Genomic DNA, 16252 nt, shown 5'->3' with positions numbered 1-16252 from the left:
GGAAGTGGTGAGGTCATTGCTTCCATGTTCACTTACCAAGTGTTCTCTAGTGAAATGATCTGGAATAGGTTATCCATTTATGCTAAGGGAAAAACATTGCTCCTTAACTCAGAAAAGAAGAATAATACCTGCATTCATGAGTTCTGATCAAAATCAGAATAGGAATAATAAAACTTTTGTACCCACACTGCAGGCCTGGTCATGCCAATGCACCCTCAGCGTAGATATAAACAAACACTCCCTACCTCTGCGTAAAACCATCCTTTATGTATATGGGGTCACAGCCAGAGCCCATAATGAAAGAGCTGACTGGCCCTGAAATGACTCCAAATAGTTTAATGGAGAAGGGTCTATTCATCAACAGAATTGTTTCTTTTAATAATTTTTAAAATTTGTCCATGATGTAGGCCAAGTCTATTATTTTACAGGTAAAGAAATTAAATGACAGGAAAGATTTCCTCTTTTAGTGAGCTCTCTATAGGGATCAATACATTTTATATGTAAGGAGCTCCAAATTCACATCTGCAAACCCTAAATAAAGGTTATTTGAATCAAAAGTGTTGTGAATAAATAGGTCTACTAGTATTAAGTCTGTTAAGGTCAGTAATATAAAAAGGCACCCACCCGTGGGTTGTTTTTTTTTTTTTTTTTCCAACTTCTCCACAAGGCAGTAGGCTTCCTCCTAAAATGGTCCTCAATGTCCTAAATTTAGGAAGGGGTCCTCCCTTCCTAAATTCCCCAGGGTCATCAGTGTGAAATGCCACATCTCTTTCCACTTCTGAAATGTGATTCCTACAAGGAAGTGGGAGCAGAAAATGGAAGGGAGATCCTGGAAATAAAGAGCAGCACTGACAAGTGCCAGCCACTTGTGCACAAATACCAAGTACATTAAAAGTTAGTCACTCATTGGGAAATTGCTTCTTCCAAAGAACTCCTCCCCAACATCAATAAGGGCTTCTGGTACAGCTTCACATTGAAGCCACACCATAGTGGACTTTACACTCAAATACACAGGGGACACAGGACCTGAGACTTTTGACACCTGGAAATGGAAAGAAGATAAAATTCGCAGAAGAAGTCACTATTAGATCTACAGATTTTTCATGATTCAGACTGTTATTCTCATTGTTATTCCTAACACATTTAGCAGACTTATGTATCCTGCTTTACACGTAAAGGGAAGTAAGTCAGAGAATCACAAACCCATTTGCAGTGTATCATGACTAACAAATAGAAGACACAAATTTAAACCTTTATTTGGTCAACTCCTGAAGGTTGGGCAATTTTTCAGTCCAGAGTACCACCCATCATTGCGTCAATGCCCTGCAGATTTCTCCAGAGTCACCAGCAGGTCTTGTAATCTAGTGATGAGAACTGGAAGTCTATATTTTTAAAAGTGACACCAGATAACCTTAACACTCATTGTAGTTGAGACCACAGGCATCACTAACACAGCAGAGAATGAGTACCATGGAGGCAGTGCCAGGCCATGCAGCATGTCATGGAAGAACAGTTCCTCTCTCTCCACAGCAGTTCATAGGGTATGGGCGACAGCTTGACCAGGACCCACAAGGATTCTCTTACCCACCCAGTGCATTCTGAAAGGTTAATTCTTTCCTTCTCACTCTTATGCTGGTTCTCAATTCACGGGTTTTTTTTTTTTTATTTACAACTTTATTGAGGTATGAGTGAAAAGTAAAAATACATATATATGATATATACAATGTATATTACCTATGATATATATGTGTAATCATTCTGTTGGTCTTATCTTTAGAACCCTTGTGAAATTTATCCTTCACTGCCAATGATTTTTCTGTAGATCTGTTTGGAATTTCAAGGTGCATTACCCTGTTATCTGGATTAGTAGTTTATTTATTATTTTCTAATCCTCATGTCTTCACTTCTCTTTATGGCATTGTTTCACTGGCTAGGATTTCCAGCATAGCATTGAACAGGATGTGGTAGAGGTGTCCCTGTTTCATTTCTGATCTGCAGGAAGGTATGGAAGTATAATGTATCAATGTTTAAAATGATGTTTTAAATAGATTGTGGTAGATATTCTTTGTTGGGTTAAAAAAATTTGTGCTATTACTTCTATATGATTTTTGGTCATGTGTGTGTACAATTTTATCCAATATGTTCTCTGTGTCTACTGTTATGATTGTGCATATTGGCTGTACTTTCCTCACTAAATATAGATATTTTAAGTATATATAAATACAGTTGGCTTTGATCCACTAAATATATTTATGACATCTCTGTTAGAATCCTAAGATATTTTGGTTCATAATTTTTCTTCCTCAAAACATTCTTGTCAGATTTTTGATATCAAGATGATACTTGCTACCTAAAATTAAGTGAGAAAAGTTTCCTGATGTGAGTCTGGTTACATTTCCCTCCTTCATGTGACTTCTCGGTGTTATCTTTGAGATGCCAAATAAATTTTGTTAAGTTTCAAATATTATGCATGAAAAAACGCAGAATTTCAGATAGTGTTTATCTCCTTCTAGAAAGCGTTCATTCCTTTCTCTGGCAAGTCAGAGGGACACCACCCTTCTGGTCCTGTTTTATAATTGGAGATGATATGAACACAATCACAAGTAGAATGTAAGCATTAATTCCTCTCTGATTTTCTATTGTCTCTGGAATACATAGAACAATTTTTGCCTTGCAGTTCTACAATGCTTTCTAACACATGGTATCTGCATTTATCCAAACATTCTAGTTGCTCAGCTACAAGCTACTCTATTCCACTTGACTCCATGGCATATCATTGTTAAATTTTAAAGTTCTAATAAAAGTTCAACATTTATTGAAGCTGAAATTTAAATTTTATAATATTTTCAAATGTCGATAGTAATGTTTCTATTTTTATTTTTAATCTTAATTTAAACATATCTACCTTGCATGCCATGCCAAAATAGGTGGTAGGCTTCACAAAGTCTGGTGTAACATATTTTGTGCACTAGAATCTTCTGCAATGATGTGAAGTCTATTTATGTTTGTAAACTCTCTGAAGAAAATTTCTGAACACCAGGAATCAGAGTTATACTGATAAATTTTGTTGGAATTCTAATGTTTTAGGTCTTACCTTTAGAACATGACTAATTTCAACTTATATGATGTAAAGCAGTGGTGATGCTTCATTTTTTGTAATGAATTTATAATTCTTTTAGTACTATTTGCTGAAAGTATGTTTTTATATCTTTTTTTTTCACAGTGCTGGGGATCAAACCCAGGGCCTTGTGCTTGCAAGGCAAGCACTCTACCCACTGAGCTATCTCCCCAGCCCTGTTTTTATATCTTAATGAAATATTTTCATAAATTTCTTGTTTAAAAGCATTTCACAGAATAATTTTAAAAGTAAAATTATGTTTCTATTTGTATGATAAATTTGTGGAGTAGATTTTTCCCTAATTTTGGCATTTTTAAATAATTTATTATAAAAAATGAGAGTTTGTATATCTACTTTAAAATGTCCGCCTGTCCAATTTTTTTTATTTTTAATATGTATATTCCCAAAACAAGGATTTTTCTCTTACTTAGTAATAATTGGGGGCTGGGATATAGCTCAGTTGGTAGAGTAATAATTGCATTCATATTTAGGAATCTTCGTTGATTCAATAATATTACCTATAATACATCCTATATCTAAATTTTCCAAATATTCTTTTTAACTTTTTTTTTTCTTTGCAGTTCATTTTCCAGTGAAGAAACAAGTTTATGTTATGGTTATCCCATCTTTTTTAGTCTCTTGTAATCAGGAACATTTCCTTACTTGGTTGGTTTATTTCCTTTCAGGGTGTAACCTTTTTGAAGAATCCAGGGCACCAGACATTTAAAATGTGCTTTTATATTAACAGCTTCCCATCACTGTGACAAAATACCTCACATAAACCATTTAAAATAAGAAAGGTTGCTTTGGATCATGGATTCAGAGGTTTTAGTCTATGGTCAGTTGACTCCATTGCTTTGGACCTGTGGCAAGGCAGAAAATCATTACAGAAAGTACAGGGTAGAGCAGATGTGCTTAGCTCATAACAGCTGGGAAACAAAGAGAGACAGACAGACAGATAGAGGAAGGGAGTGAGGACAAGATATACTCTTTACAGTCATGGATTTACCTATTTTTTCTTCCTGGATGCTAGTTGGTAAGACACAAGAAAGAAATAATAATAGAACAGGTAAAAAGTGGCACATTTGACATGGTGATTCTTTGCCACAGGGAGCAAGATAAAGGTGTTCCAACAGCATTATATAAATTATATGCCCCAAAGTACACTTAGACATATAGCGAAAGTTGTCATAATATAGATATATATCACTCTTCTAAAAGTAGGCATTATGTCCATCAGTACGTACCCATAAATTAGCACACATGACAAATGATGTTAGGAGAAGATGCTTCTCAAAAGAAGAATACCAATAGCCAATAAAAACATGAGAACTATGTTCAATACATTTAGTCACTATGGAAATGAAAATCAAAATTACATTGAAATTCCTTCACCTCAGTCAGAATGGCTATCATCAACAATGCAAAAAGAATAAACGCTGAGAAAGATGTGGAATAAAAGGAACCATTGTACATTGTTGGTGGGATGCTAAATTAGTATAGCTACTATGGATACAATATGGAAGTTCCTCAAAAAACTAAAAATTGAACTACCATATGATCCAAATATGTCACTCCTTGGTATTCACCTGAAAGAAATGGAGTCAGCATTCAAAAAAGATACCTGAATGATATTTTTTTTATTTTCACGATAGTAAAAATATGAAATCAGTCCATCAAAAGATGAAAGGATAAAGAAAGCAAGGTATATTTCCAAAATGGAGTATCATTTACCCATAAAGAAGAATGGAAACCTATCATTTTCAGGAAAGAGATAGAATGGAGAACCTCATGTTAATCTAAGTAAGTAGCACATATTTTCTCTCATATGTAGGAGTTAAAAGCAAGTAAACAGCTTTTTAGTTTGAATCCATCCCATTTATTGGTTCTTGCTTTTATTTCTTGCACCCTGGGGGTCCTGTTAAGGAAGTCTGATCCTAAGCCAACATGATGAAGATTTTGACCTACTTTTTCTTCTATTTGGTGAAGGGTCTCAGGTCTAATTCCTAGATCCTTGATCCATTTTGAGTTGAGTTTGGTGCAGGGTGAGACATAGGGGTTTAATTTCATTTTACTGCATATGGATTTCCAGTTTTGCCAGCACCATTTGTTGAATTTTTCTAGTATGAGATAACTGTACTTATGTGGGTTTGTCTCTGTGTCTTCTATTCTGTACCATTCGTCTACCTGTCTATTTTGGTGCCAATACCATGCTGTTTTTGTTACTATGCTCTATAGTAGAGTTTAAGGTCTGGTATTGTGATACCTCCTGTGTCACTCTTCCTGCCCCGGATTGCTTTGGCTATTCTGGGTCTTTTGTTCTTCCAGATGAATTTCATGATGGCTTTCTCTATTTCTCTAAGGAATGCCATTGGAATTTTAATTGGAATTGCCTTAAATCTGTATAGCACCTTTGGAAGTATGGCCATTTTGATAATACTAATTCTGCCTATTCAAGAATATGGGAGATCTTTCCATCCCTCATGAAGTTATAAAAGGGAGTACTAAGAGGAGCGCAAAGGGAGGGCAGACATGACAGAATCATGATATACCATGTAAGATAATATCACAGAAAATGATATTGATTTATACAATCAATATATATTAATAAGAATAATTTTAAAAGAACTTGTTAATGTTTTACCTGTCATGTTTACAGGAATTCTGTTAACAGAGAATTTTCACAACCATCATATCCCTTTTGATTCTCTCAATTTCCTTTGCCTAAGGTAAACGTATTCCCATTGTATGGCTGAGAAAGATGGGCCTTAGAGATCCAGCACCTTGGTAGAGCTGAGGTGGAACCCCCCTTCCTACCTCTTGTACCTCTTGTGCCCTTCCCTCCACCTAACACAGTCAGTCCTGTGGCAGGCGAGACCCAGGGCCCAGGGTTACGCCACATGCATCCAAGATGGCGACTGGCAGAGAGCCAAAGGCGTGCTGAATGCGCCTTGAGAAAAAAAGGAAGTGTTTACCATTGACTGAATGATTATTAGTTCAGCCGCCTAGCGCGTGGACAGATATATCTTACACGTATGCTTGAGCTCGTGATCGCTTGACCTTTAATAGGATTGGATGGACATATCTGGTTACAATTGCTTATGCATGAGACTGCTTACATATTGAGGGTGTTATCCGAATAAAGCGGAAGCTGCTTCATGAACTTCTGAAGAGAACGTGTTGTTTGTCCCGCTGGTCGGAGGCAAGCAGCAAGTCCCATGGGGTTCACTAACATCCACATGTATTTAGAGTCAATATCTCATGGTTCAGTCTCACAGACTTTCAAAGCAAATATAACTTTAGTTAATAATTACTGCACCAGTTGATTAGCACAGAGGTCAGAATTGTATAACCTTTAGAACTTGAGTGATTCCAAGCCTTCTTGAGTGCTTTACTCAGGGCAAAACAAAGAATAAGTTTCTGCCCGACTCAGTCCTAAACTCCAAAAGAATCGCATAAAGAAGCTCAGTAAATTTTTTGTCTTTGTGTAGCATTTTTCATAATCCTTGAGAGATCTGTGTGTCTGTTCCGATCCTCTTTCCTTCTACTGAGCTGAGTCTCCCGCCTGGCTTTTTCCTTTTACACAATGAAAGAACCATAGATAATTTACAGATGAAAGATACCTCTGAGATCAACTTGTCTAACATTTGCTTCTTTTTTAAGGAATGAGTAATTGGCACTGCAGACAGTTAAAGTGTCACAAATGCATGCGTATAACACCTTGTCCCGTCCTGGTTTTCCAACACCCAGTTCACTGCAGTGATTCTTCCTTTCCATTGTACAGAATTCTCATCCCCATCCAAATACCCAGCAAGGGATCAGCATTAAAACCCCAAGACTCACCAGGTAATATAAGCCTCTATTTGGCTAGAGTTGTGGATTAGAGGGTTTTTTTTTTTCCTTTTTTAAAAATTTGTTCTAATTAGTTACACATGACAGTAGAATGCATTCTGACACATCATCCATAAATTGAGTATGATTTCTCATTCTTCTGGTTGTACATGATGTAGAATCACAGCAGTTGTGTAGTCATATGTACACAGGGTAATGTCAGATTCATTCTACTGTCCTTCCTACCTCCATAACCCTCCCCTCCCTTCACTCCCCTCTACCTAATCCAGAGTAACTCAATTCTTCCCAGGTCCCCCTCTTATTGTGAATTAGCATCCACATATCAGAGAAAATATTTGGCCTTTGGTTTTGGGGGATTGGTCTATCCTCTAGCTCTATCCATTTACCAGCAAATGCCATTAGAGGGGTTTTTATAATAATCAAAAGAATTTATATTTTAGAGCAGTTTTAGTTTGACAGCAAAACTAAATGGAATGAAGAGTTTGAAGATGCATCATCCTCACATCCACACAGCCTGTCCCTCTTTCAAAAATCCTCACCCCTGCTATGTGTTAGACACAATCAATGCACCAATACACTGGCATATCGTAATTCATAGTAAACAGATTGCATAGGGTGCACTCTGGCTTTTGGTTAATGTATTATGGCATATGTATACCATGTAGAATAGTTTTCCTGACCTAAACATTCTCTGTGCTCTGCTTATTCATCCTACCCTTCCCCACAAGCCCTCAGCAACAAAGGATCTCTTTTGTGTCACCATAATTGTGTATTTCCCAGAATGTCGCATAGTTGGAAACATACAGTATGTAGCCTTTTTAGTTTGGTTTCTCTCATGTTTGTTTTCATGCCTTGGATAACTTCTTTCACTTTAACATTAAATTACATAATGTTGCATTTTGTTTTATGAATGTACCTCAGTTTCTTTATATGTAAACCCGTTGAAGGACTTTTTGGTTGCTTCCAATTTGAAGCAAGGGTGAATAAATCTGCTATAAATATCCCTATGCTGGTTTTGGGATAAACATTGGTTTTCAATTCGTTTGAATAAATACCAAGGAGCACAATTGCTGGATCACATGGTAAGTGTTGTTTTTGTTTCGTAAGAAACTGCTAAAATGTCTTCCAAAGTGTCAGTCCCACTTTGCCTTCCAACCAGCAAAGACTAACAGTCTACTGCACCACATCTTTGTCAACATTTACTTTTACCAGTGTAGTTTTAGCCATTTGATTTTAATCATTTTTAAAATGGATTAAAGTTTTTATATTTCGTATTGTTGAATTAAAGCTTTCTTTTTTTAATTTAGTATAACAGTCCTTTATCAAATATGCCATTTAAAAATATTTCTTCTAGCCTGTGGTTTTTACTCCTCATTCCTTTAAGTTAAATAGAAAAGTTTAATTTTAACAAAGTATAATTAATCAGTTCTTTTCATAGATAGTGCTTTGTTGCTTAATTTAAAAATTCATTACAAGAACAAAGTCATCTAGATTTTCTCATATACCGTATTCTCAGAATTTATAGTTTTACATTTTATATTTAGACCTACAACTTATTTGGGGTTAACTTTTGTGAAGTGTGTGAGGTCTACATCTAGATTCTTTTTGAATAGGACTCTTCAATTGTTCCTGTAGCATTTGTTGAAGAGACTACCCTTTCTTTGTTGAATTGCCTTTGCTCTTTTTTTCAAAGATCAGTTGACTATAGTTCTGTAAATCTGTTCTTGGCTCTCTATTTATTTCATTTATCTACCTGCCTGTTTTTACATAAGTATCATGAAGACCTGATTACCATAGCTTTATAGTAAGTCTTGAATTCAGGTCACATAGGGTAAGTCCTCTGATTTTGTTCTCCTTCACTATTGGCTTCTGTTTTTATTTTTATTTTTATTTTTTGTCCTTTCATATAAATTTTAAATGAAGATTATTGAAATCCAAAGTTGAATTTGCTTAGATTTTGATTGGGTTTCCATTGCATATGTATATCAAATCATGAAAACTAACAATAATAATGGGACTTCATATTCACAACAAGAAATCTCTCTCCATTTATTCAGATCTTTTTTGTTTTCTTTCATCAGAATTGTATAGTTGTCCTCTAATGAACTTGTACATATTCTGTCAGATTTATAGCTAAGTATCTCATATTTTGAAGGGTTAATATAAAGGATATTTTGTTTTTAATTTTAAATTCCAACTGCTCATTGCTAGCATACAGAAAATAATTGACAGCTATATGTTACCCTTATTTTCTGCAACCTTATCATAATTGATTATTAGTTCAAAGAGGTAGTTGCTTTTATAATTATATCAAAAGTGAGTGGTAGAAGGACACAACATTAGACACATTATTATTAATCTTAGCCAGAAAATTTCCAGTTTATCACCATTATTACTAATATTAGCTATTCAATTTTCCTTTATTTAAATTTATTTTGACTGATACATAAAAATATTAGAAAATCACACATATTAGTGTGGTGCCATATGGATGTTTTAACACAAGTGCACATTATGTAAGGTTAAATCAGGTTAAACATATGTATTGCCTCAAATAGTTATCATCTTTTTTTTATTTAAAATGTTCAAAATTCTTTCTTCCAGCTTTCTGAAATGTATTAGTGCATTATTGTTATCAATGATCACCTTACTGTGCAGAAGCACACCAGAATCAATCCTCTCTAACTGTAACTTAGAACCCACTAATCAACTTTCTTCCTACTTACTCACCCCAGACTTTGGTAACCACCAACCTATTCTCAAGTTCTATGAGACTGATTACTTCTGATTCCACCTATAGGTGAGGTCATTTGGTATTTCTCTCTGTGCCTGGCTTAGTTCACTTGACATAAGCTCTCCTCCAACTCCATTCGTGTTGCTGCAAATGTCAGAATTTCATTCTTTTTTATGGCTAGGTAGTATTTCATTGGGTATATTTATCACATTTTATCTATTATTCAGCTGATAGGCATACCAGTTATTTATATTTATTAGCTATTGTAAGCAGTGCTGCAGTAAACATGGAATCCATCAGTCTGTTTGCATACTGATTTAATTTCCATTAATTAAATATTCCTAACTTATATATGTATAAATATGTGTATATATACATATATGTGTGTTTATATTTTTCTATTTTTAATTTTTTGAGGAATAATCACACTGTTTTTCAAAGTTAAATTAAAAGGGATTAAAGATTTAAATGTAAGACATGAAATTTTTCGGGACACTGAAATAGGCATGGGTTTCTTTTATTTTTTTAATTTGGATTCACTGTACACAAATGGGGTACAACTTTCATTTCTCTGGTTGTACACTAAGTAGAGTCACACCATTTGTGTAGTCATACATGCACATAGGGTAATGTTGTTTGTCTCATTATATTATCTTTCCTTCCCCCCACCCACTCCCCACCCCTCATTTTCCTCTATACAATCCATCCTTCCTCCATCTTCCCTCCCACCCCCCATTATGAATCATCACCACTTATCAGTGTCCCATAGCTAATATATAAGAGATGCAAATTAGAAACTTTTCATTCATCAACTGGTACTTCAGCAATCATCATGTTCTCATATCCCCTTTGTAATAAATAACCAGCAGATAACATCAGGATCACCCAAAGCTCTTCCCAGGAATAGCCTGACCCAGTAACCTCATGGCGAATGCCAAAAATCTGTGTTTTGCTAGAACTGTGGAGTTTTACATCCTCCTATGTGGTTCTACTACTCAGCCCAGTTTGGAGTTTACAACTACCACAAACACAGAAAGTGGTCATCACGGAGGCAGCAGCAGGGCATACATCAACTACTAGAAGAACCATTTTTTAAGATGTCCTTAACATCTATCTTCTGGATATTTCCAATAATTGGGAGAGGAGTGGGGCCAGGAGGGAGATTTCCTCTCTAACATCTCAGTTTCCAGATTGAAACGAAAGCAGACTGGAGCGAAAGAGCACCAGGACCCCAACTGGATCCACCCTAGCCTTCCTTCTTACTGTGACAGCCGTGAACTTGAGATTCAAAGCTTAAATAATGCTCCCTGCTCATTCAATGTGTACTTCAGGGACATATAAGTGACCATTCAGCTGGGTGGACTTACATTCCCCTTCCAAGTGGTCTTTCTCCCAGTGATAAAAGTAAAATGTTCTTTGATGGTGTACCCTTCTTTTCCAGCCCCCACACTGGAGATGGTCATTTATGTACTGGGTTTCTGACCAGATATCAACAATCTAAAATCAAAATCTCAGAGCACTCCAATAAGTAGCCATAACTCAAAACAATTAAAATTGAGATTCATTGGAAGAAAATTACCCTTCATTTCGGATTCTCAGCAAGAATGACTAGTTAAGAATTTATGACTTTAAGGAATTCAATATATTCTGTGAATTTTATGTTTTAAAAGGTTGTACAGCTATATTAAGCACTGGAAATTTTTTTCCCCAAAATATAAATCTTTCAAATATTTAATATACTCTGCCAATGTCATCTCTCTCTAAGCATAAAACACCTAATGTGATTCATGTATCTTCAACTATCAAATATATATCACCTTATTAGGTAAAGGTGCATGTCTTTCAGTATGAAATAATTGAAGAGACAGACATTATTATTGTTTAAGTTTTCAAATGGAAAATTAGAGACACTATGAGAACAAGACACCTATCAGCATCCCACAGCTCATAGGCAGAAGAACTGGAATCTGAATGAGCTACTCTGATGACCATCTGGAGCACTATGGTTTCATCACACCTCAAGAAGAATAATTTATACAAACACGGCAACCCCCTGAAATGTTATTTACTGTGAAAGTGCATCAGACTGACTCTGTTCATAAAGCACAGGTTTCCCATCAAATCGAAGCTCCCAATTTGATTTCAGATACAACAGGACCAGAGGCACTCAAGAGAGGAAGTTACAGATGGGCTGTTCCTCTGCCCATCACTGTGGAGATGAAACCTGCTCAGCAGAAATGTAGCAAGAGCCAACCTCAGAAAACTGAGTGGAGGCATGAAGAACCATGGCTTCCCACCTTACTGTCACCTAAAGACAAGCTGTTTCTGTTGTTTTGTGTCTGTCATTGTCAGAAGTAAGAAATGAAATGTTTGACCACTGAATATTGAACTAAGGAAATGTGTCTGGTAGCTAGGTCTATTTGGAGTAAAAGCACACATGGGTCATTCTCCAGACATCAAGATCCAATTCTCAGAAATTTCTGTTGCTCCTGCTTATTTTATCTCATAAGGCTTAACTGGCTACTGAAGCCTGTTCTTTAAAGATTAACCGCACAGTGAAGTTAGCTAGAAATGCACAAACCCTCCCTTCCTGAACACTCTCAGGTCCCAACCAAGGTAGATAAGATATAGCCCACCTACATTCTAGAAGAGATTTCTTTCAAATCTGGATACCTGAGACACCAAGCTTTCTGGGATCCAAATACTTTCTCAGCTCATTTGTTGAAGAATCATTCTTATTAAGGCAAAGGAAAATATGATCACTAAATGGGAGAGCCACCCACCTTTCCAACAGGAGTGGAATTTTAGAAATAAATCTCATTTTTATTGTAATGATTAGCATGCATTCATTGTATAAGATAGTGAGCGTTCCACATACATATAAGGTATTTTGATAAGACTTAACCTCCATATTTTCTGTTCCATTCCTCTTGCCCCCTTACTGTTTTCCAATAACACCCCATAACTTTCATGTCATTTTTTAAATATATGTATAAATATAAATTTTTTAAGTTGTTGATGGACCTTCATTTTTATTTATTTATATGCAGTGCTGAGAATCAAACCCAGTGCCTCACACATGCTAGGTGAGTGCTCTACCACTGAGCCACAACCCCAGCCCAAATGTTTTGTTTTAGTTGTAGGTAGACCCAATACCCTTGGGTATTGGGTATTTCTCAGCGGTGCTGAGAAACCAGGGCCTCACGCATGCTAGGCAAGTGCTCCAGAAATTTTGGATTTTGGTGTAAACCATCAAGTCTTAATATTATTTAGTGAGCTAATAGAGTACTTGTCAGGAATTGGTGACTTCTTCCTACATATTGAAGTATTTGCACTACATTTTACTTAAGTAGTTTAAAGTTTCAGGTCTTCAATCAAGGTCTTCGAATTCTATTGAGTTGACTTTTGTACAGGGTAAGAGAGATCTTCTCTATGTGGAAAATTTACTGAAGAGGCTGTCATTTCTCCATTGTGTGATATCGGTTTCTTTGTAGAAAATCAGATAACTGTAGATGACTGTGGTTATTCCTCATTCCACTATTGCATTCCATAGGTCTATGTGTGTACTTTATGCCAATAACGTGATGTTTTGTCACACGGTCTACAGTGTAATTTGAAGTCATGTAATGTGATGCCTCAGGTATTCCTTTATTTGCACAGGAATCCACTGGCAATTCATGGTCTTTTATACTTCCATATATATATTACAATATTTTTCATTCTGTGAAGAATATCATTAGCATTTTAATTGATATTGCACTGAATCCATAGATTACTTTTGGTAGTTTGGCTATTTTAATAAACAGTTCTTCCTAACCATGAATATAGGATGTCTTCCCATCTTCTGTGTCTTCTGTTTCTTTCTTCAGTGTTTGGTCATTTTCATTGTACTGGTCATTCATCCCTTTTGTTATCTTTATTTTGAGGTTCTTGTTTGATTTCTTTTGTTTTTCCTTAGTTTTTTTTTCTTAGTGTGATTTTAATGGGATCACTTTTTTTATTCTTAGAGAGTTCATTGTTAGTATAAAAGAAAGCTATTGACCTTATATGTTGGTTTTGAATCCTGCAACATTGGTGAACTTGTCACTTTCCAGACATTTTTGACAGAATCTTCAGGTTACCCTAGGTACAGAATCATATCATCTGCAAGCCTGGATACTGTGATCTCCTCCTTTCCTATTTGTATACATTTTATTTCTCTTTCTTCCTCACTGCTGTGTCCAAAGTTTCTAGTACTCTGTTGAATAAAAGCAGTGAGAGTATGCACCCTGTTTTGTTTTTTTTTTTACTTTTAACTTTTTTCAATTTTATTTTATTTATTTATTTTTTCTTTTCAGTTATGCTACAACACCAGGATATACCTTGACATAATCACAAAAGCATGGAACCCAACCCACTGCAATTTGGTCCCCCAGCACTCACTCCCCAGCCCCCGTTCCCCTCCCTCCAATCCATCTATCCCTCTTCATCAATTTATAGCTCAATGTTTAAAAATATTTTTAAATTAGTGCCCTGTGGATACTCCTCCTTCCAGATCCATCATCCATGTCCATGCATACACAGCCACATTTCTGTCAGGTGCATTCCACACTTCTTCCCTTTTCATGTCCCTTCTTCCACCTCAATCCCCTTCATCTACTCTCCTGATCTTTCCTCTATGCTAATGAAATTACCTCTCCCCTTCTTTTTCCCTTCCTTGGTTTTATTTATCTCCCTATCCTATTTATTTATTTTCTATCAGATTCTACATATCAGAAAAAACAGTCAGACTTTACTTTTGAGGACTGGCTTCTATCATTTAGCAAGATAGTCTCCAGTTCCATCCATTTACTGGCAAATGCCAAAATGTCATTCTTTATGATTAATATTCCATACTATATACAGACTATATTTTCTTTATCCATTCATCTGTTGAAGAGTACCTAGGTTGGCTGCATAGTGAGAGAAGTGCTTTCATTTTTTTTTCCTATTCATTACACTATTGACTATAGGTTTGTTTTATATTCCTCTTTATTATGTTGAGGTATGTTCCTCCTTGCCACGACCTGCATAGTCAATCCATAGAAACTGTCAAGGGGTGACAGGGGATTAAGAAAGACAAACAAACCCTTATAGAGAGAAAACTGGGAACACATGGGACACTGTCCTCTGGAGAAACAATGATCAGAGCTATCTCAGCATGTTTATTATAGAGGTTATATCATCAAAAGGTTTTCTGTGGAAAAGGGTTAGAGCTTGCAAGCAATTATAATTATCTAGTTGCCATCATAATTCTCTATCCCTGGCAGCTGGTGTCCGAACTCAGGTTCTAGACTCATATTTCCATGCCCTGCACAGAACTTTCTCTGTCCAGGCATTACCATAGCAACTGGGCAATCTTGTCCTGCATCTTTGCACAGAAAGTTCCCAAATAGCACAGTCCCAGTCAGAGGCAGTCAAAGACCATGATCCAAGTCACTGCTCTCCACATCTGAACACAAAGGTTCAGGTGGCCACTGGTCCCCAATAGCTATCAGACTATTCCCAACACCACCATGTCCATGTCTCCTTTAGGAGTCAGCAAAGGGAGATTTTCCAATGCATTTGAGAGTCAACCCTTGAAAAATTGATCTCTGAACAAAGAGTACAAAGGCCTCTATACTTAGATAAGGATATTAGTTTCTAATTTGTCCTTTGTGCACACATGTGCTTGTGTTTGTGTGCACACAAACCATCAAATTTGGAGGGAGGATAATACTGGCTTCATAGAATGAGTTTGGAAGCATTCCTTCCTTTTCTCTATATGGAATAGTTGTAGGACAATTGCTACTAGTACTTTAAAAGTCTGAGAAAACTGGGCTCTGAATCTAACTGTTTTTATTGCTGCTTCAACCTCATTGCTTCTTATTGATCTATTTAGGCTTCTTATAATACTTGATTCAATATTGGTAGATCCTGTGTGTCTGCAACTTAGACCATTCTTTCCACATTATCCAATCTGTTGACATATAATCTTGCAAAACATTCCCTCACAATCCTCTGGATTTCACTGGCATCTGTTGTAATATGCCTTACCGATGTCTCATTTATTGTCTTTGGGTACTCTCTCCCTTTCTTTTTGGTTAATTTGAATAAAGATTTCTCAATTTTATCTCTGTTCAGAGCAGTAACACTTTTTTGTGTTGATCCTTCACATTCGACTTTCAATTTCTATTTCATTTCTTCCTAGTCAGATTTTATTGTTCATTCCCTTAGGTTTTTGGATTTGAAGTCTCCTTGTTTTTTTTTAATGCCTTGACATGCATCATCATGTTATTTGTTTGAGATCTCTCTATTTCTCTAATGTAGGCACTTATAGCTATAACCATTCCTCTTAAGACTGCATTTAATGTGTCCCAAGGGTTCTGGTAGATTGTGTTTCCATATTCATTTGTTTCTAGAATTTTTTTAATCTTCCTTTGTTTCTTCAATGACCACTACCTCACTATACCTACCATTATGAGACTCTATTTTCTTTTTCTAAGTTCTTCCCTAAATGATGCACAAAAGAAGAAAAATTTGAGAACTGA

Source organism: Sciurus carolinensis, chromosome 5, assembly GCF_902686445.1.
Source record: "Sciurus carolinensis chromosome 5, mSciCar1.2, whole genome shotgun sequence".
NCBI lineage: Eukaryota > Metazoa > Chordata > Mammalia > Rodentia > Sciuridae > Sciurus > Sciurus carolinensis.
Note: the sequence above shows the minus strand (reverse complement) of the source record.